At 52.6% G+C, this 21028-nt stretch overlaps 1 protein-coding gene and 1 pseudogene across 2 annotated transcripts in view; both read right to left on the bottom strand.

Moving 5' to 3' along the window:
- Positions 1–21028, bottom strand: part of LOC309556128 (uncharacterized protein) — a 419953-nt gene that overhangs the window by 19762 nt on the left and 379163 nt on the right. The window lies entirely within an intron of this gene.
- Positions 5828–18447, bottom strand: LOC309556621 (NACHT, LRR and PYD domains-containing protein 12-like; annotated as a pseudogene). The gene is made up of 11 exons (XR_014226190.1): positions 18426–18447; positions 16634–18328; positions 14683–14772; positions 13215–13385; positions 11046–11216; positions 9902–10072; positions 7980–8150; positions 7727–7897; positions 6846–7016; positions 5979–6158; positions 5828–5876 (listed from the first exon to the last, which is right to left on the bottom strand). The product of XR_014226190.1 is annotated as an NACHT, LRR and PYD domains-containing protein 12-like (transcript).

Here is a 21028-nt window from a genome sequence, read left to right as displayed (position 1 = left end):
GGATACCAGGGACATCACTCTGGGGTCCATGCGATACCAGGGACATCACTCTGGGGTCCATGTTACATAGTAGTTGAATATAGACAACAGTCCATCCAGTTCCCCCTGTGTAGGTGTGTGTGGCCGTATTCATTTCCCATATCCTTGAATGTTGTGATCTGTGAGATGCACGTCCAATAGTCTTTTAAAAGTAGCCACACTCCCCGCCGTTACCACCATTTGTGGAAGAGTTCCACAATCTTATTGCCCTTACAGTAGAAAACCGCCTCTCTTCTAATCTCATTGTGTGGCCACATGTCGTCTTGCACTCCTTAAGACTAAATCGATTTTTTCCTATACTGGGATCACTATTGAGATATTTATAAATTGCTATCATGTCCCCCCTCAGGCGTCTCTTCTCCAGGGAGAATAAATCGAGCGATTGCAGACGCTCTTCATAATTAAGGTCCTCCAATCCCCTAATCAGTTTAGTTGCCCTTCTCTGGACTCTCTCCAGCTCCAACACATCCCTCCTGAGGACTGGCGACCAGAACTGGACAGAATACTCCAGATGAGGTCAGACCAGAGTTTTATAAAGTGGAAGGATTATAGTCTTATCTCTGGAATACATCCCTTTCTTTATGCATGCTAATATTCTGCTGGCTTTGGCAGCTGCAGCTTGACATTGCATGCTGTTGCTTAGTCTATCCTCTACCAAGACTCCCAGATCTTTCTCCATTGTTGTTTGATACCCCCAGAGGTCCCCCCCCCCCCAAAGCATATTTTGCGTTTAAGTTTTTAGTCTTAAGTGCAAAACCTTACATTTCTCCACATTAAACCTCATTTGCCATGTAGTTGCCCACTCCGTTATTTTGTCCAGGTCATTCTGTAAGATTTCTATATCTTGATGTGAAGTTATTGCCCTGCATATCTTTGTGTCATTCGCAAAAACTGAGATTGTGCTACTGATCCCGTCCTTGGTTATTTATGAATAAATTGAACAAAATCGGTCCCAGGACTGAGCCTTGGGGGACCCCACTTACCACGCCAGACCAGTCTGTGTTATAACCACCCTTTGGACACGCCCCTGTAACCAGTTTTCTATCCAAGAACAAACCTCGTGGTCGATGCCTGCAGACCTTATTTTGTAGATTAAGCATTTGTGTGAAACTGACGAACGCCTTAGCGAAATCCACTGGTCTCCCCCTATCTAGCTTACAGCTCACCTCCTCGTAGAATGTTAACAGATTGGTAGGACATGAACATCCTTTTGTAAACCCGTGCTGATTACTGCTGTCCTTAGCAAATTCTTGGATATAGTCCCGTATCATGCCTTCCAGTAGTTTACATACTATCAATGTCAGGCTAACCAGCCCTATAGTTTCCCAGGATATGCCTCCGCCCTTTTTTGAGTATCGGTATCCTGTTCGCTTTCCTCCAATCCCCTGGTACATTTCCTGTCAAAATACTATCTGTCAAGATCAGGAACAGTGGTCTGGATATAACCTTACTGAGTTCCTTGAGTACTCTCGGATTTACGCCATCCGGGCCTGGTGATTTGTTTGTGTTAAGTTTATCCAGCCTTTTCCTGATTTCACCCTCTGTTAGCCATAGCGGCAAGTCCTGTGTATTACTGCTAACCAAACAGTCATGGTCAGTGTACCCCATACAGTCATGGTCAGTGTACCCCATACAGTCATGGTCAGTGTACCCCATACAGTCATGGTCAGTGTACACCATACAGTCATGGTCAGTGTACCCCATACAGTCATGGTCAGTGTACCCCATACAGTCATGGTCAGTGTACCCCATACAGTCATGGTCAGTGTACCCCTCCTTTTCCTGTGTAAAGTCTGAGGAGAAGAAAGTATTTAGCCAGGTTGCCTTCTCTGTAACCATCCTCCCATCATAGTTCATTGTGTCATGCTCTGCCCTCGTTTTTTGCTATTAATAAAAATAATTTTCGTTTTTTTTTTTTTTTTTTTTTTTTTACTTTCCTCAGTTATGCGTCTCTCAAAGTCAATTCTAGCATTCTTGATTTAGTTTTTACATTTCTTATATTGGTGGAAAGCCGATAATGTCCCCCGATTTTTTTTTATTTCTTAGGCCCCTTTCACACGAATGATCCGATCAGATCCACCTGTCAGTTTAGGCGGACCTGATCGGATCCTCCATGCATCCCTATGGGGCAGCGGTGAAATGTCCGCTGCCATCCGCATCCGATCCTGTCCATGAAATCCAGACAGATGGAAACCCCATTTTTCATCTGTCCAGGTGGGATCGGAGGAGAACGGACAGGCGGTCCGTTCTCATCCGATTCCCCATAGAGAGCAGCGGGGCTCTGACACCTCCCTCTGCACACAGTGCGGAGACGGAGCCGTCATGCGCCTGCTCAGCAGGGATCGGCGGATCGATCCTCCGCTGAGCAGAGAACGGACCTCACCAGACCGCGGACCGTGTGAAAGGAGCCTTAAAAGCCATTTTTTTACATTACGGTTTAAGCATTCTGGTTTGGCTTTGTCTCTAAAATTTCCCATAGGAATGCATTGTGAGATGCATTTGTTTAATATGTTCCTAAAGCATTCCCATTTTCCTCTGTGGTCAGGGATCCCAGGGTTTGGTCCCAGTTTACCCTTTCCATCAATGAGAACAATTTTGGAAAGTTTGCCCTTCTGAAGTTTAGGGTTCTTATGTTCCCCACTTGCCTTGTTATATTGTTATTTATACTAAATGTGATCATCCTGTGATCGCTAGAGCCCAGGTTGTCCTGGACTCCTACCTCCGAGATTAGGTCTGGGTCATTAGTGATCAATAGATCCAGGACTGCGTTTTCTCTGGTAGGGGAATCCACCAACTGTGACATGTAATTATCCTGTAAGGTTTCCGTGAATAGACGGGCCTTCTGTGAGTGTGCAGTCCCCTCTTCCCAGTCAATGTCGGGGTAATTGAAGTCCCCCAATACGATGACTGATCCCAGCTTTGCCACTTTACCCAACAGTGATATAAATTCCAGCTCTACCTCCTCCCCTTGGTTAAGTGGCCTATAGCAAACCCCCACAACTACTTTCCCTTTTCACCTTCCCTATGGAGCTCCACCCACACGGATTCCATCTCCGCCCTCGTTCCTTCCATAATGTCACTCCTCTCTACAACCCTTACATTATTTTTGACATATAGACGTACCCCTCCCCCTCTTTTTCCTTCCTATACATAGAATACCCTTGATTATTGGCCAGCCAGTTGTATGAGGGGGGGGGGTCAAACCAAGTTTGTTATTCCCACAAGGTCTCTGTCCTCCTCGTGTTCTACTAACAGTTCCAATTCATCCATTTTGTTAGCTAGGCTCCTGGCATTTGCATATTCCCCTCTCAGTGTGGAGGATAAATCACTATCCTTTCCTACAAGTTTATTCCTGATTGGATTGTGGTTTGTTCACACATTCCCCCCAGTGGTTGTCGTCCCAGTTGGTGCCGGTTCACACTACCGCAACTTGTCCGGCAAGTCGCGGTCCATTCTGTGTTACGGGAACCGTTCTAATAGGAGCGACTCAAGTCACTCGACTTAGAAAAAGGTTCCTGTACTACTTTTGACAGAAGTCGGAGCAACTTGCATTGACTTCCATTATGTGAAGTCCATGCAAGTCACGGTGCACAGCGACTTCACTAGTCACCCCCGAAGTCGGATCGCCATAGTGTGAACCGACACTTATATTGTCGCTGCTGACCCCATAATACCTTCTGTCCTTTTCTCCCTACCTCTGAGCCCCCCCCCCACCCCTAGTTTAAAAGCCCCTCCAGCTATGTGGCCATCCTTCTCCCCAGTAGCGATACCAGGGACATCACCCGGGGGGGTTATGAGATACCACCTCTGCAGGTCATGTGACAACCACTCTCCATATAGTAATCACTCAGTTCTGCCATCTTTGGATTCTCTTTATTAGAAGAATTTTAGGAAAACATTTCTGATACAAAGTGTGAGGATAGAATCCAAACAATCCAATCCGAGAACTATAAATGAAGAGGATTGTCCTCAGCAGGGACATTCTTTCATCACTCCATCCATAAATATCTGGTTTTACATGTTTATGATGTTTTAATGAAGCATAATGCTGTAGAAAGATCGGGTGAGGGGAGAGGTCAGAGGGCAGTCATCCTCAGATGGGGTCATTCCACTCATAATAAAGGTTCCATCATCTCATCCAGACATATAGTGCAGTTATCAGTGGCGTAATCCTAGAAGGGGATGAATGATCACCCCGCCCATAATCCGAGGGTCGTCCTGAGATTCTTTGAAGTCCATCATTGTATAAGGTGCTTAGTGGGGGGGTGTCAACGAGGACTGAAGGCCGGCACCCAGTTGACCTGGAAGATAAGAGAAGCTCCATTACCAATTATCTTGGGCACCATCAACACCTACTCATCCTGGAGGACCCGCAACCCCCACCACCCACTGCTCATCCTGGAGAACCCGCAACCCCCACCACCCACTGCTCATCCTGGAGAACCCGCAAACCCCACCACCCACTGCTCATCCTGGAGAACCCGCAACCCCCACCACCCACTGCTCATCCTGGAGAACCCGCAACCCCCACCACCCACTGCTCATCCTGGAGAACCCGCAACCCCCACCACCCACTGCTCATCCTGGAGAACCCGCAAACCCCACCACCCACTGCTCATCCTGGAGAACCCGCAACCCCACCACCCACTGCTCATCCTGGAGAACCCGCAAATCCCACCACCCACTGCTCATCCTGGAGAACCTGCAACCCCCACCACCCACTGCTCATCCTGGAGGACCCGCAAACCCCACCACCCATTGCTCATCCTGGAGGAACCGCAACCCCCACCACCCACTGCTCATCCTGGAGGACCCGCAAACCCCACCACCCATTGCTCATCCTGGAGGAACCGCAACCCCCACCACCCACTGCTCATCCTGGAGAACCCGCAACCCCCACCACCCACTGCTCATCCTGGAGGACCCGCAAACCCCACCACCCACTGCTCATCCTGGAGGACCCGCAAACCCCACCACCCACTGCTCATCCTGGAGGACCCGCAAACCCCACCACCCACTGCTCATCCTGGAGAACCCACAACCCCCACCACCCACTGCTCATCCTGGAGAACCCGCAACCCCCACTGCTCATCCTGGAGAACCCGCAACCCCACCACCCACTGCTCATCCTGGAGAACCTGCAACCCCCACCACCCACTGCTCATCCTGGAGGACCCGCGAACCCCACCACCCACTGCTCATCCTGGGGAACCCGCAACCCCATCACCGCAACCACCATCTGCCACCTACTGCTTATCCTGGCAGCCCCCCTCCCAACTGTGACCCACCACTCATTCTGGCAGGCCTGCTGTACCCACTGCTCATCTTTGAGAGCCCATGGCTCTACCACTGCTCAATCTACAGGGCCCACCAACCACCCCCCCCCCCCCCAAAGCGAATTCTGGAGAGCCTACCACTTCACCTTGTACCTAGGAGGTACAACCAACTGCTGACCACTGCTCATCTTGGGGGGGGGGGGGGGGGGGAAGGGGGCACCAACCACCACAACTAACCCCAAGCCTCATCCTGGAAGGACCCTGTAGCTCTGCCACACATTGTTCATCCTAGCAGACCCACTGCCACTCTATTATGGAAGGCCTCTGGCACCCCCCCCCCCCACCCCATTCTGGAGAATTTACCAGTATAAGTTATACAACATTCAGCCCATAAAGTGGCTTAGATCACCAGTAATGAAGGGGTACATTCCTCCATTCAAAGTGTAATCATCCTCATTCTAGATCCAGGGATTACCTTGGATTGGAGGTCTGGATCCTCTGGGATGACCGAGTCACTCGTGTTTCTTGTATTGGATGGAGATGAACAGTCCATCTTGGGTACTAGAAGGAAAGAAAGGTTCAGTGGAGGGTGCTGCACCCCGATTAGAAAGGCTTCTTTCTGAGGTGGTCACCCCCAGCACTGCCAAGGCAGCCTAAACTTACTTGTTTTTCTTCAGAGTGATGGATGGGTGCTCAAATCTCTGTAACATCAAGTCCAGATCTGCAGGGGGCGCTACATCCTCATAGCCAAAGGTTACTTCCAACTCATTCAGAGAGCGGTTTGCATCAATAACAGCCATGAATTCCTCAGCGAAGGAAGCGGTCATCTCACAATACCCCACCCTGTACAATAGAGGAGGAAGCGGTCATCTCACAATACCCCACCCTGTACAATAGAGGAGGAAGCGGTCATCTCACAATACCCCACCCTGTACAAGAGAGGAGGAAGCGGTCATCTCACAATACCCCACCCTGTACAATAGAGGAGGAAGCGGTCATCTCACAATACCCCACCCTGTACAAGAGAGGAGGAAGCGGTCATCTCACAATACCCCACCCTGTACAAGAGAGGAGGAAGCGGTCATCTCACAATACCCCACCCTGTACAAGAGAGGAGGAAGCGTTCATCTCACAATACCCCACCCTGTACAAGAGAGGAGGAAGCGGTCATCTCACAATACCCCACCCCCCCCTGTACAAGAGAGGAGGAAGCGGTCATCTCACAATACCCCACCCTGTACAATAGAGGAGGAAGCGGTCATCTCACAATACCCCACCCTGTACAAGAGAGGAGGAAGCGGCCATCTCACAATACCCCCACCCCCCGTACAAGAGAGGAGGAAGCGGTCATCTCACAATACCCCCCCCCCCCCCGTACAATAGAGGAGGAAGCGGTCATCTCACAATACCCCCCCCCCCCCGTACAATAGAGGAGGAAGCGGTCATCTCACAATACCCCCACCCCCCCACAACAGAGGAATAGAAGATAAAGACCTGCCAGGTTACCATGAGTTACGATGGAGCAATCACCTGAACGTCTGCAGCGTACCGCCAGAATTCCGGAGCGCCTCGCATAGCGGCTTTACTCCGGTGTCCCCAAACCTATTTCCTGCCAGATCCAGTTTGGTCAGAGATGGGTTGGTGGTGATCACAGAGGCGAGCTCTTCCAGGGAGGAGGAGGACAGTCCACATCCATACAATCTGGGGGGAGGGGGGGGAACCATTAAATTTATTCAGACATTTCTTCTGGAGACAAAACCCAACAATACAAAGCAAAAGGGATCTACCTGTAAGGACCTGGGAGGGGTGTCTACAGCTCACCACATAGGGGGCCCCTGAGAAAGGGTGGGAGGGGGGGGGGGGGGTCTATAGCCCGCCACACATAGGGGCCCCGGGGGGGGGGGGGGGGTCTTCCCTTTTAGGACTAGGTCAGGGTCGCCTCAGATGGATAAAATCTCCCGATTCAGCAGGGACTCGCTGAGATTTCATCCATCTGTGGGCGGGCTGATCGGTTAGTTTTGGGTAGAACCAGCATGTCGGATATTTGGCATGAGATTGTCAGCAGATATTGTGTCTGGCAGTAAATCACTGCTAGGGAGGGATTAGGGGGGGGGGGGTTGTAGGAATGAAAGTCACATGATCTATGGCCGGGTTTAGAGCCGACCAGGGAAGGGGCTCCTCCTCCCGGGGCTCCTCCTCCCGGGGCTCCGCCATTATTCTGGGTAATCTCTATCCAGACTCCAGCAGAGCACGGCTTATCCATAGGAATGAATGGAAAGGAGGGCCTGATGGGGAAGTTTGTTGGTAAGGTATTCAAGGTGGGGTACACTCAGTGTAAGGGGGGGAGGGGTATTGATTATAGATGAAACAGAGATTAGTTGACATTTATCAGAGTATAGAAGAATTCTCACTCCAGCTCCTGCAGGGGGCAGCGTGGGTCTCTCAGTCCTTCACATAGAACTTTCACCCCAGAATCCTCCAGACTATTCCAGGTGAGACTCAGTTTGGTCAGAGATGGGTTGGTGAGGAGGACTGAGCGGAGGTCCTCACAGGACGCCTGGGTCAGCTCACAGGAAGATAATCTGCAGAGAGAAATCCATGTGAAAACTTCTACCCAATCACCTCCCAGACCTGCTGCTAGAGCGCCATTGGCTGAACCCTTACATCAACTCCTGCAGGGGACAGCCGGGGTCACCCAGTCCTTCACACAGGAGCTTCACTCCGGAGTCGGTGAGGTTGTTGTCCCGCACATTCAGGCTGGTCAGGGTCCGGTTTGTAAGAAGAACCGATCGTAGATCTTCACAGGATGCGCTGGTTAGGTTATTCTCAAACAACCTGCAGAGACAACACAAGACCATGTGACTGGACCCACCAAACCATGGGACCGGACCATGTGACTGGACCCACCAAACCCCACCCACCAGACCATGTGACCAGACCCACCAAACCCCACCCACCAGACCATGTGACCAGACCCACCAAACCATGGGACCGGACCATGTGACTGGACCCACCAAACCCCACCCACCAGACCATGTGACCAGACCCACCAAACCATGGGACCAGACCATGTGACCAGACCCAACAAACCCCGCGACCGGACCATGTGACCAGACCATGTGACCGGGCCAACCAAACCATGGGACCAGACCATGTGACCAGACCCACCAAACCATGTGACCAGACCCACCAAACCCCGCGACCGGACCATGTGACCAGACCATGTGACTGGGCCAACCAAACCATGGGACCAGACCATGTGACCAGACCCAACAAACCCCACCCACCAGACCATGTGACCAGACCCACCAAACCATGTGACCAGACCCACCAAACCATGTGACCAGACCCAACAAACCCCGCGACCGGACCATGTGACCAGACCATGTGACCAGACCCACCAAACCATGGGACCAGACCATGTGACCAGACCCAACAAACCCCGCGACCGGACCATGTGACCGGGCCAACCAAACCATGTGACCAGACCCAACAAACCCCGCGACCGGACCATGTGACCAGACCATGTGACCGGGCCAACCAAACCATGGGACCAGACCATGTGACCAGACCCACCAAACCCCACCCACCAGACCATGTGACCAGACCCACCAAACCATGTGACCAGACCCACCAAACCATGTGACCAGACCCAACAAACCCCGCGACCGGACCATGTGACCGGGCCAACCAAACCATGGGACCAGACCATGTGACCAGACCCACCAAACCCCACCCACCAGACCATGTGACCGGACCCACCAAACCATGTGACCAGACCCACCAAACCCCACCCACCAGACCATGTGATCGGACCCACCAGACCATGTGACCGGACCCACCAGACCATGTGACCGGGCCCACCAGACCATGTGACCGGGCCCACCAGACCATGTGACCAGACCATGTGACCAGACCCACCAAACCATGGGACCAGACCATGTGACCGGACCCACCAAACCATGGGACCAGACCCACCAAACCCCACCCACCAGACCCCGCGACTGGTCCCCATTTATTCAAGGACCATTGGCATTCAGTCCATTCACCCATTGGTGGTAAATAGAGGAGTCCATCCATACTACACCATCATTCCAGGACTGGTTGGTGTAAAGTGGAGGGGAAGAACGGAAGGGGATAGAATTAGTTTGGTGGCTCCTCACACTGGTAGTGGCGCCCCCTGGAGGGTGTACAATGTACATGGCAGCCCTAAGATCTGCTCTGGAGGGTCAGTATTGGAAGCAGTGCTCCGCATCCTCCTCTACCCAACACCCACCTCACCACAATTCTTAGCCCATTCTACTATACACCCATCAGACCCCCCCCCCCCCCAGCATTCCCCCTCCTACAACATACATCAGACCTCCCTCCAGCCCCCCCCCCTACAACGTACATCAGACCTCCCCCCCAGCACCCCCCCCCCTGCAACGTACATCAGACCTCCCCCCCAGCCCCCCCCCTACAAAACATACATCAGACCTCCCCCCCAGCCCCCCCCCTACAAAACATACATCAGACCTCCCCCCCAGCCCCCCCCACAACGTACATCAGACCTCCCCCCCCCTACAATGTAGATGAGAACTCACACCAGCTCTCTCAGAGCGCAGGCCGGCTGGCAGAGCGCCTCACACAGAAGCTTGGTCCCGGAGTCCTGGAGGTTACAATCTCTCAGATACAAGGTGGTGAGCGTCCGATTGGTCATCAGAGCCGAGCGCAGGAACTCACCGCAGGTCGGAGTCAGCTCAGAGAATTCAATCCTGGGGGGGGAGGGGAGGACAAGTCCGGTCAGAATTTCAGTAATAATTCTATGGCTCGGCCTTACTGGTAAATTCTACAGCCTGACAACACCGAGTGTAAGGAGCGCAGAGCGGGAATGTGGGCGGAGACCGCCAGGATTGTTCCCAAGATTTCTTCTAACAGGAAAATCCAATATTGTGTGTTGTCACCAGACCAGGAATAGTGGAAAAACCTTACAATGGGGACACCGGTTCTGGTGACAGTCCATCCGGAGATTCTCACTTCCTGCTGTGACTACAGGACAGGAAATGAATGCTGACCTGTAAGAGGGGACACGGCTCTTCTGCCATTTCCATTATAGGAGATGAAGAACTCCGCCTCTCATTACTGAATGTGGGTGGATCTACTCATGGGGCCCCTCCCATACAGAGCCAATCATATTCAGTGCAGCCAATGTCAGGAGGGGGGGTCACATGACCGGCACAATATATAGAAGAAGGTAGAAAGGAAGATTGGTGAAAGTGTAGAAGGATTCGGATCCATTTCTATTCCTCATATGTCAGGAATGAGTTTTATCTGCGACTTTGGTCACATGACCAGTCACAGCCCATTGATTTCAATGGCACCCGTCCCCATCTATGCGACTTTGATCCGGAGAGTATAAAGTTGGATCAAAGCTGCACAAAGTCGCACAACTTAAAGTCATACTGGAGAAAACGTAACCGCTAGACTAGAGTGCGACTAAGTGCAGCTTTCATCCAACTTTACACTCTCCGGATCAAAGTCGCATAGATGGGGACGGGTGCCATTGAAATCAATGGGCTGTGAATGGTCATGTGACTGTCCAAAGTCGCAGTAGTGGAAATGTAGACTTAGTGTGGCTCCCTGTACTAGGATCATTGTAGATGGTGGGCTGAGACCCCCGAGCCCTTCCAGACTTCTCCACCCTCCCACAGATCCTTCACACCATTATAAATATGAGCGGGGTCTCACCTCAGCTCCCGCAGGGGACACCCGGGATATTTCAGCCCCTCGCATAGAAATCTCACTCCCTCGTCCTCAATTTTATTCAGTGCCAGATCCAACTTGTGCAGAGAGCGGTTCTCTTCCAAGGCGGAGGCGAGGAGATCACAGCTGATGGTGGTCAAGTTGCAGTCATCAAGCCTACAGATAAATAATAAGACTCTTAATTGGTGTGACAGACCTGACCAGGAGAGGACTAAGAGCAGCCCTCCTACCCAACGACCACGGGGCCCTCCTACCCAACGACCACAGGGCCTGGCGGAGCAATCCTCCTACCCAACGACCACGGGGCCCTCCTACCCAACGACCACGGGGCCCTCCTACCCAACGACCACGGGGCCTGGCAGAGCAATCCTCCTAACCACCGACCATGGGGCCTGGCAGAGCAATCCTCCTAACCACCGACCATGGGGTCCTCCTACCCACCGACCATGGGTCCCTCCTACCCAACGACCACGGGGCCCTCCTACCCAACGACCACGGGGCCCTCCTACCCAACGACCACGGGGCCTGGCAGAGCAATCCTCCTAACCACCGACCATGGGGCCTGGCAGAGCAATCCTCCTAACCACCGACCATGGGGTCCTCCTACCCACCGACCATGGGTCCCTCCTACCCACCGACCATGGGTCCTGGCAGAGCAATCCTACCCACCGACCATGGGGCCCTCCTACCCACCGACCATGGGGCCTGGCGGAGCAATCCTCCTACCCACCGACCATGGGGCCCTCCTACCCACCGACCATGGGGCCTGACTTTAGGGAACACTACTCTTTGGAGGTGTACGTCTAGGGGATCCTTGGAGTAATGTTACTTTGTGTGTTTTGGGAGACATGGACTTGAATCCAGACTCTGGGAATTTAGGCCTGGGATCGATGTTTAGGGCCTAGATGCCCCATTACCAACAATGACCGCTCCTTACTGGGACTCATAGCAGATGTTCAGGTCATCAGCTCAAAGCCACCCATCTAGGGGCTCCTGCTATGGTCTGTTTATTAGGGTGATGCGTTATTCTGTTAGGTACGCCTCTCCTGTTATTGTTCTGTCTTCTCCTCTGTTAATACCTACCATGATGTGGAATGTACTTTGTGGTGGCCTTGGGGCTGGGCAGTCTGGCCTGGAATAAGATCTTTGATTACAACATTGTCTAGGTGGATAGTTATTTATTAACCATGTTTCCAGTATATGTTGGTTTTTTAGCTATGGTAATCATATTCCTGTTTACAGTTTGCATTGTTAGGGTAATATGATCAGGAGGGGGGGGTGGGGTATATATTATGTATACAGTATGTAGTGTTAGGGTAATATAATCAGGAGAAGTCCTCCTGTGGGGTATAAGGGATGTGTCATTTCAATGAACACTTGTTCCTTGGATTTTACCCCACATCTGGTCTGTGTAAGATGATTGGGGTAAAGGGTTGGTATTGGCGCTCGGTCTGCTCAGAACGGTTGGGAGGGCAGGAGACACGGTTTGGCAGAAGGAAGCTCCTCATCAGGGTGGCAGGCAGTTCTGTCACAATTGGGAATCCAGCGTGTTTTGATTGGACCATATTAACAGGTCAACACGTGGAGAGGAGACCAACATCTGATACGCAGAAATGAGGGACACGACAGAAGTATGCGGACACCCCTCATCACCACAACACTTCCACAAGAGGGGGGGAGAATCTTCACAGGAACACTCAGAATCCTCATCTCACCTGAGGACATACACTGGAAGTGATTGTAAGCTGACCCCCCCCCTCCCTATCACTCATTAGGCCCCCACCCCCCCCCCTTCATATCAGTGATCAATTCCCTCCTCCCCCCCCCCTTCATATCAGTGCTTAGCCTCACTAATTGAGGAAATGACACCCAACAATGTCCCATCATCTAGTGGAGCCTTCCCAGAGAAGTAGAGGCCATTACTGCAGCACAGGGAGGACCAACTTTGGGTGGATGGACAGGTAGGCATCCAGATGTTTGCCATATTGCATTGGCCTACTTAATGCAAAACACATATCCATTTTTACTATCAGAATGGTGTCATGGCATCTGATTGCCAGAATTCAGCAGAAAATGGTCCCTCATGAATAGGACTTCTATGCAATATTTGCGATCTGGTCACACCAGTCCAATACCTTCTAGAAGAATACTTACGACAGCTCTTGTAGGGTACAGCCCGGCTGGCGCAGACCGTCGCACAAGATTTTCAAATGGGAGTCCTCTAGAATGTGGTGACCCAGGACAAGTTTGGTGAGCAATCGGCTGGTGGAAATAAGAGAAGAGAGGTCCTCGAAGAAGGATGGGGCGACCACACAAACATGAAACCTGCAAGGACAGCAGAAGCTTCAAACCTGTATAGTCTAAGACAGTATAAAAGTCCAACTCAAAACAGATCCATACTTGGCTCCTTCCTAGCAGAGTACACAAAACTACCGACCTGATTAGGGATGCACCGAAATGAAATTCTTGGCCGAAGGCCGAATAATAATGAAATACTTGGCCGAAGGCCGAATACCGAACGCGGTGTTTCGCATTTTTTCCATTTATTTTGCCAATTTTTAGGGGGCACGCTGATGGGCACATTTTATGTTAGGGGGCACTCTGATGGGCAAAACAAAACATTTAAATCAGCGTTGCTCTTAACATAAAATATGCCCATTAGCGTGCCCCTTAAAATAAAATATGCCCATCAGAGTGCCCCTTAACATAAAATATGCTCCTCAGAGTGACCCTTAGCATAAAATAAGGGGCACGCTGATGGCCACATTTTATGTCAAGGGAGCACTCTGTTGGGCACATTTTTTTTTTTTTTTTTTTTAAGGGGCACTTTATAGGGCACTCTAATGTAATGAGCATGGCAAGTGGCAACAACATATGGCAGTCTGCACACTAATGCTTGTGCAACTGCCAGCTACCGTATTCTTCTCCCCCAAATGTGCTCAGCTCCACATCACATACCTCAACTGCAGCCAGAGCCAAAAGCCGCGAACAGGGGGTCGGGGCGTGGACCTAGTGTGAAGGAGCCGCCAGTCAGGAGCAGGGGGCGGGACGCGCGCGTGACGTCACACCCCCTACTCGCGGCCGGACAGGACACCGGCGGCGTGTGAGAAGGGAGCCGCGAGCCGCAATGAGGAAGGTGAGCGGTCAGGGCGGAAGCTGACATTGTTCGGCTCAAAATTATTCGGCCTTTTGACTTATTCGGCCGAACGCCGAAAGTGCTATTTTCTCTATTTTCGGCCGAATAATGTTCGGCCGCCGAATATTCGGTGCATCCCTAGACCTGATGGATCCCATATTCCCAGCTCAGCCAACAGGCCTATGCAGTGGACTAGACCCCAGGGAACAGCCCATAATGAAGGAGCCATTGTCAATGTCCAACCTTCTGGTGACAGACAGAATATTCCAGAGGTCTGCATGTCCCACCAGTGACAAATAAAAAGGGAACCACAATTTTACCATCAGAAGTTTTCTACCATGCTAAGAAAAGCCTCATCTAATTTAGGATAATGAGCTCTTCTATAAATATGAAGGACACTTTATGACGGCCCCAAGAAATGTGCAAACGGAGGTCCCTAGCAGTGTAACCAGAGAGGATCGCAATAATGAAAGGCCACAAACTTACTCCAGTTCTTGGATCTTGCTGTCTGGGTTGGACAGCCAGGAAGCCTTTCCACCGGTCTCAAGGTCCTCAGCAAAGCCACACCGTGTAAAGCTGGAGGGGAATAAATCATTTAAGACAAACTTTAGAAGCCCTCATTTGTCAAAGTCATTCGGTAAAAAAAGCAGCTCCTAGACCAGTGATGGCGAACCTTGACACCCCAGATGTTTTTGAACTACATTTCCCATGATGCTCAACTACACTGTAGCGTGCATGAGCATCATGGGAAATGTAGTTCCAAAACATCTGGGATGCCAAGGTTTGCCATCACTGTCCTAGACAATGAGGTCTCCCATAGATAAGGAGACCCAAAATACATCAACTGATCAGAGCACAAACCTCTGAATACCTCGGCCATGACAGTGGATAAGAACCAACAATGTAGAAGGCCATGAAATCACAAATGAGGCCTCCACACAGAATGCTGAGGGGACAGGCACCTGTATGGTCAGGACAGCCCAGGGGGCGGGCACCTGTATGGTCAGGACAGCCCAGGGGGCGGGCACCTGTATGGTCAGGACAGCCCAGGGGGCGGGCACCTGTATGGTCAGGACAGCCCAGGGGGCGGGCACCTGTATGGTCAGGACAGCCCAGGGGGCGGGCACCTGTATGGTCAGGACAGCCCAGGGGGCGGGCACCTGTATGGTCAGGACAGCCCAGGGGACGGGCACCTGTATGGTCAGGACAGCCCAGGGGACGGGCACCTGTATGGTCAGGACAGCCCAGGGGACGGGCACCTGTATGGTCAGGACAGCCCAGGGGACGGGCACCTGTATGGTCAGGACAGCCCAGGGGACGGGCACCTGTATGGTCAGGACAGCCCAGGGGACGGGCACCTGTATGGTCAGGACAGCCCAGGGGACGGGCACCTGTATGGTCAGGACAGCCCAGGGGACGGGCACCTGTATGGTCAGGACAGCCCAGGGGACGGGCACCTGTATGGTCAGGACAGCCCAGGGGACGGGCACCTGTATGGTCAGGACAGCCCAGGGGACGGGCACCTGTATGGTCAGGACAGCCCAGGGGACGGGCACCTGTATGGTCAGGACAGCCCAGGGGACGGGCACCAGTATGGTCAGGACAGCCCAGGGGACGGGCACCAGTATGGTCAGGACAGCCCAGGGGACGGGTACCAGTATGGTCAGGACAGCCCAGGGGACGGGCACCTGTATGGTCAGGACAGCCCAGGGGACGGGCACCTGTATGGTCAGGACAGCCCAGGGGACGGGCACCTGTATGGTCAGGACAGCCCAGGGGGCGGGCACCTGTATGGTCAGGACAGCCCAGGGGACGGGCACCTGTATGGTCAGGACAGCCCAGGGGACGGGCACCTGTATGGTTAGGACAGCCCAGGGGACGGGCACCTGTATGGTCAGGACAGCCCAGGGGACGGGTACCAGTATGGTCAGGACAGCCCAGGGGACGGGCACCTGTATGGTCAGGACAGCCCAGGGGACGGGCACCTGTATGGTCAGGACAGCCCAGGGGACGGGCACCTGTATGGTCAGGACAGCCCAGGGGACGGGCACCTGTATGGTCAGGACAGCCCAGGGGACGGGCACCTGTATGGTTAGGACAGCCCAGGGGACGGGCACCTGTATGGTCAGGATAGTCTTGTTATGTTAATGGCTTGTTGATGACAATTCTGGAAGGGTTTTCCATACCGGATCCTTCAGTCTAATGGTTAACCGACTGAAGGCAGTTGAAGGGAGCTCTGTTGTAGTTACACGTTACATGATACTTGGTATTCAAAAGGCCTTAAAATTAAATACAATTAAGCATAAAGAAGACTTGACCCCACCAGCAGCGATGGAGGTTACATGTGATGTGACTGAGGTCCTACAATATAAAGGTCGTTCTGGATATCAGAGATGTTACTTTGGGGTAAAGGGACTACATAGGAGAATAAACTTACCAAAGCTTTGAAGATCTATGGAAGGAGGGAGACAGCAATTCCAAGTCTTTGGGTCTCATCAGGTGATCCTCCAGGCAGATGGAGCCAAAGCTCTCCCGATCTGCCAGACAATACAGCATCTCTCTGACCCGAACCGTCTCCATCGATGAGCTGTACAAACAGGACTGGAACAGCAGGTCCTGGGCACTGAACGCTCGGTTCCGCAGTGCCTCGTCCTGAGCTTCGTAGAAGCAGGTTAGTGCGTCCAGACAGAATTCAGAGGGTTTTCCGGCTGTAAGCCATTCTTCCATGGCGGATTTGGCTCGTAGAGAAGCGCTAGACCCAACGACGTCTGCAAGCTCCTTTAACTGCTTATTATTGAGGAGGCCAAAGAGGAACTGTATGGTTGAGCTCAAGTATGGGTGATGTTCAGACTGAAAGAATAGAGATCCTCCTCTGCAGACTCTTGGGAGGAATGTATCTCCACTTACCCCATTGTTCTCTTTGACCTCAGCATCTTCTCCCAACACATAATACAAAGCAGCAAAGAATTCCTGAACACTCAGGTGAATAAAGCTGTAACTGACTGAGGCTTCCACATCCTTCTGGAAAATGCTGTCATTTGGGAAGACAGAAGCCACTTCTGATATAGTCAGTCCATTCCGTCCAAGATCCTCCTCATCAAACAAGCTTCTCTGACCCAGGACCCCTTCATTGGCCAATGCACATAGGTTCTTCAGACACTGGGCGCTACCTGGATGGATGAGAAGGCTTCTGAGATAAGAGAGATACACGGAGGTGAGGGTTTTACAGTTTGCTGAGCTCAGCTCATTCTTCATTCCCGCCTTCAATATCCTACAGACGAGCCAACAGGTCAACGGAACCCAACTCAAACCCAACAGAACTTGGTTCTCTTTCAGCACCGACACCGCCTCCTCTACCTGATCTTTGTTCTGAAAGAAATGATGGAAATATTGTTGGAGATCTCCCTCGGAAAACCCCAGAAGTTCTACAGAAGAAGGGGACCGAGCAAAGTCCTTCATCTTCTGCAGGGCCATGGATCTGGTGGTGATCAGCAATGAGGATTGGCTGAGGATCGCTTTCCTCAATAGACATCTTAGGAGGGTTTCTTTGTGGGTCTTCACCAAGGGGTCATTGTACTCCTCATGGTCATCTTCCAGGGTCCACCTCAACTCCTCAAACCCATCAATGATGATCAGAACCTTGGATGGATCATTGAGAGCCGACTTCATCAGATTCTCTGAGCTCTGCAGCTTGGAGCTTCCGGCCACAAGTCCTTCAATATCGATATTGCCGGAAATCCCATTTATTTCTCTGCCGCTGACGTAGAAGAGGAAATTAAAGTGGTCGGTGTAGAAGTTTCCGGAGGCCCAGTCCAGCGCCATCCTCCGTGTGGTCAGAGTTTTACCCATTCCAGGAGGTCCAACCAGAACCAGAGTCTTGGGGACAAATCCCCGCCATCAGGAACAAAGAGGTCCTGGACACTGGATGGGGAATATCGCTCCGAGGACTTGGTGACCTCCGCCTGCTCCAGTAAAGTGCCAGAAAAAGGGATTGTGGGATCTTCCCCCCGATTAACCTTTAGTGGGCGGAGCCTGGGATATCTCCAACCTACAACCTTCCCCAGGTGGGAGTCCTGCGCTTCCATTGGTTGGAAGATCTCTTTAACAGAGGCCAGATATTTGGATTTCCATTCTGTGAAGGAGAAATTTGGATTAGAAGGAGGACCAGAAGGAAGACTTCCAACCAACCACAGAGAAGAACAGAGAAACAAATCTGCCAGCCGGGTTACCTTTCAGAGGGCACTCCGCCATGGTGACCACCTGGACTCGAGGAGACTTCACTTCCCCAACTGGAAGAGAAAACCAGACGAGGGGATTACTGAGGAAGGTTCATGGAGCAGAGAAGACATCGAAGACCGGATCTCCAACTGATCTATTCTCCCCTCCCCCTCATCTCTACCAACAGCCCTATGAAAACCCCCCACACCTCTGATCCCAGGTCTTCATGTCTGACCCCTCCCCCTCTACAAAGAGACCTTCTCCCTCCCCCCACATCTACCAACACAGCCCTATGAAATGAAAACTCTTAACACCTCTGATCCCAGGTCTTCATGTCTGACCCCTCCCCCTCTACAAAGAGACCTCCTCCCCTCCCCCACATTTACCAACACAGCCCTATGAAAACCGCCCACACCTCTGATCCCAGGTCTTCATGTCCGACCCCTCCCCCTCTACAAAGAGACCTCCTCCCCTCCCCCACATTTACCAACACAGCTCTATGAAAACTGCCCACACCTCTGATCCCAGGTCTTCATGTCTGACCCCTCCCCCTCTACAAAGAGACCTCCCCTCCCCCCACACCTCTGATCCCAGGTCTTCATGTCTGACCCCTCCCCCTCTACAAAGAGACCTCCCCTCCCCCCCACACCTCTGATCCCAGGTCTTCATGTCTGACCCCTCCCCCTCTACAAAGAGACCTCCCCTCCCCCCCACACCCCTGATCCCAGGTCTTCATGTCTGACCCCTCCCCCTCTACAAAGAGACCTCCCCTCCCCCCCACACCCCTGATCCCAGGTCTTCATGTCTGACCCCTCCCCCTCTACAAAGAGACCTCCCCTCCCCCCCACACCTCTGATCCCAGGTCTTCATGTCTGACCCCTCCCCCTCTACAAAGAGACCTCCCCTCCCCCCCACACCCCTGATCCCAGGTCTTCATGTCTGACCCCTCCCCCTCTACAAAGAGACCTCCCCTCCCCCCCACACCTCTGATCCCAGGTCTTCATGTCTGACCCCTCCCCCTCTACAAAGAGACCTCCCCTCCCCCCCACACCTCTGATCCCAGGTCTTCATGTGCACCCCATGGCATATAATAATGTGAAGATGGGGGTCCATATCTTCTGTATATGGTGACCCCTTAGATCTCCCCCCCCCCAATTCTAACCCCGCCCCCCTCATCAAAATTTCACTTTTTCAGCTTTAGAGGGGACCCCCAAATGATGAATTTGGGGTCCCACTGAGCGCCATTCCAATCCCCAACCAGACTGAGACTCCGCCCCCAGGGGAGGGTCCCACCACACAGGTAGGGGTCCCCCTCCCCCATCCTCAGACAGTCTCCTATTTCATGTCCCCCCTCCCCCCATCCTCAGACAGTCTCCTATTTCATGTCCCCCCTCCCCCCATCCTCAGACAGTCTCCTATTTCATGTCCCCCCTCCCCCCATCCTCAGACAGTCTCCTATTTCATGTCCCCCCTCCCCCATCCTCAGACAGTCTCCTATTTCATGTCCCCCCCTCCCCCATCCTCAGACAGTCTCCTATTTCATGTCCCCCCTCCCCCCATCCTCAGACAGTCTCCTATTTCATGTCCCCCCTCCCCCATCCTCAGACAGTCTCCTATTTCATGTCCCCTCCCCCCATCCTCAGACAGTCTCCTATTTCATGTCCCCCCTCCCCCCATCCTCAGACAGTCTCCTATTTCATGTCCCCCCTCCCCCATCCTCAGACAGTCTCATATTTCATGTCCTCTCACCTCAGGCGCTCAGTCAGATGTGAGCCGGGAATCCCCGCCCCTCCCTTATATAGCTCCACCCATCACACACTGACACGCCCCTCCCTCACTCTCCTCCCACCACGCTTCTCCTGACTCCTCCCACTCAGCTATTCTCTCGGAGATCGAACCCCGCCCCGACCCGCCCTGTCCCCGCCCCTTACTCCTCATATTCCGAGTCCTGTGCCCGGAGGAGGGGGAGGGGCTGGACTCCGAGAAAATGGCGCCTCTACCGGAGACTCCTCTATACTGCAGAGACCTCTAATAGTGGGGGAGGGGACATTCCCTGCCCCGCCCTTCATTTACAGGACCTCCCCTTTATAGAGCCACTGGGAGGACATTTTCCTGTTGTCATTAGCAACCCATCCATAGCAACCCTTCCATAGCAACCCATCCATAGCAACCCATCCCTAGCAACCCTTCCATAGCAACCCATCCCTAGCAACCCATCCCTAGCAACCCATCCCTAGCAACCCATCCCTAGCAACCTATCCCTAGCAACCCACCCCTAGCAACCCATCCCTAGCAACCCATCCATAGCAACTCATCCCTAGCAACTCATCCCTAGCAACCCATCCATAGCAACCCATCCATAGCAACCCGCCCCATAGCAACCCACCCCTAGCAACCCGTCCATAGCAACCCATCCCTAGCAACCCATCCCTAGCAACCCATACCTAGCAACCCATCCCTAGCAACCCATCCATAGCAACCCATCCATAGCAACCCATCCATAGCAACCCATACCTAGCAACCCACCCCTAGCAACCCGCCCCATAGCAACCCATTCATAGCAACCCATCCATAGCAACCTGTCCCTAGCAACCCATCCATAGCAACCCATTCA

The sequence above is a fragment of the Pelophylax lessonae genome (assembly GCF_965119305.1).
Source record: "Pelophylax lessonae genome assembly, chromosome: 5".
In the NCBI taxonomy this organism is placed as follows: domain Eukaryota; kingdom Metazoa; phylum Chordata; class Amphibia; order Anura; family Ranidae; genus Pelophylax; species Pelophylax lessonae.
This window is presented reverse-complemented; position numbering and strand designations above follow the sequence as displayed.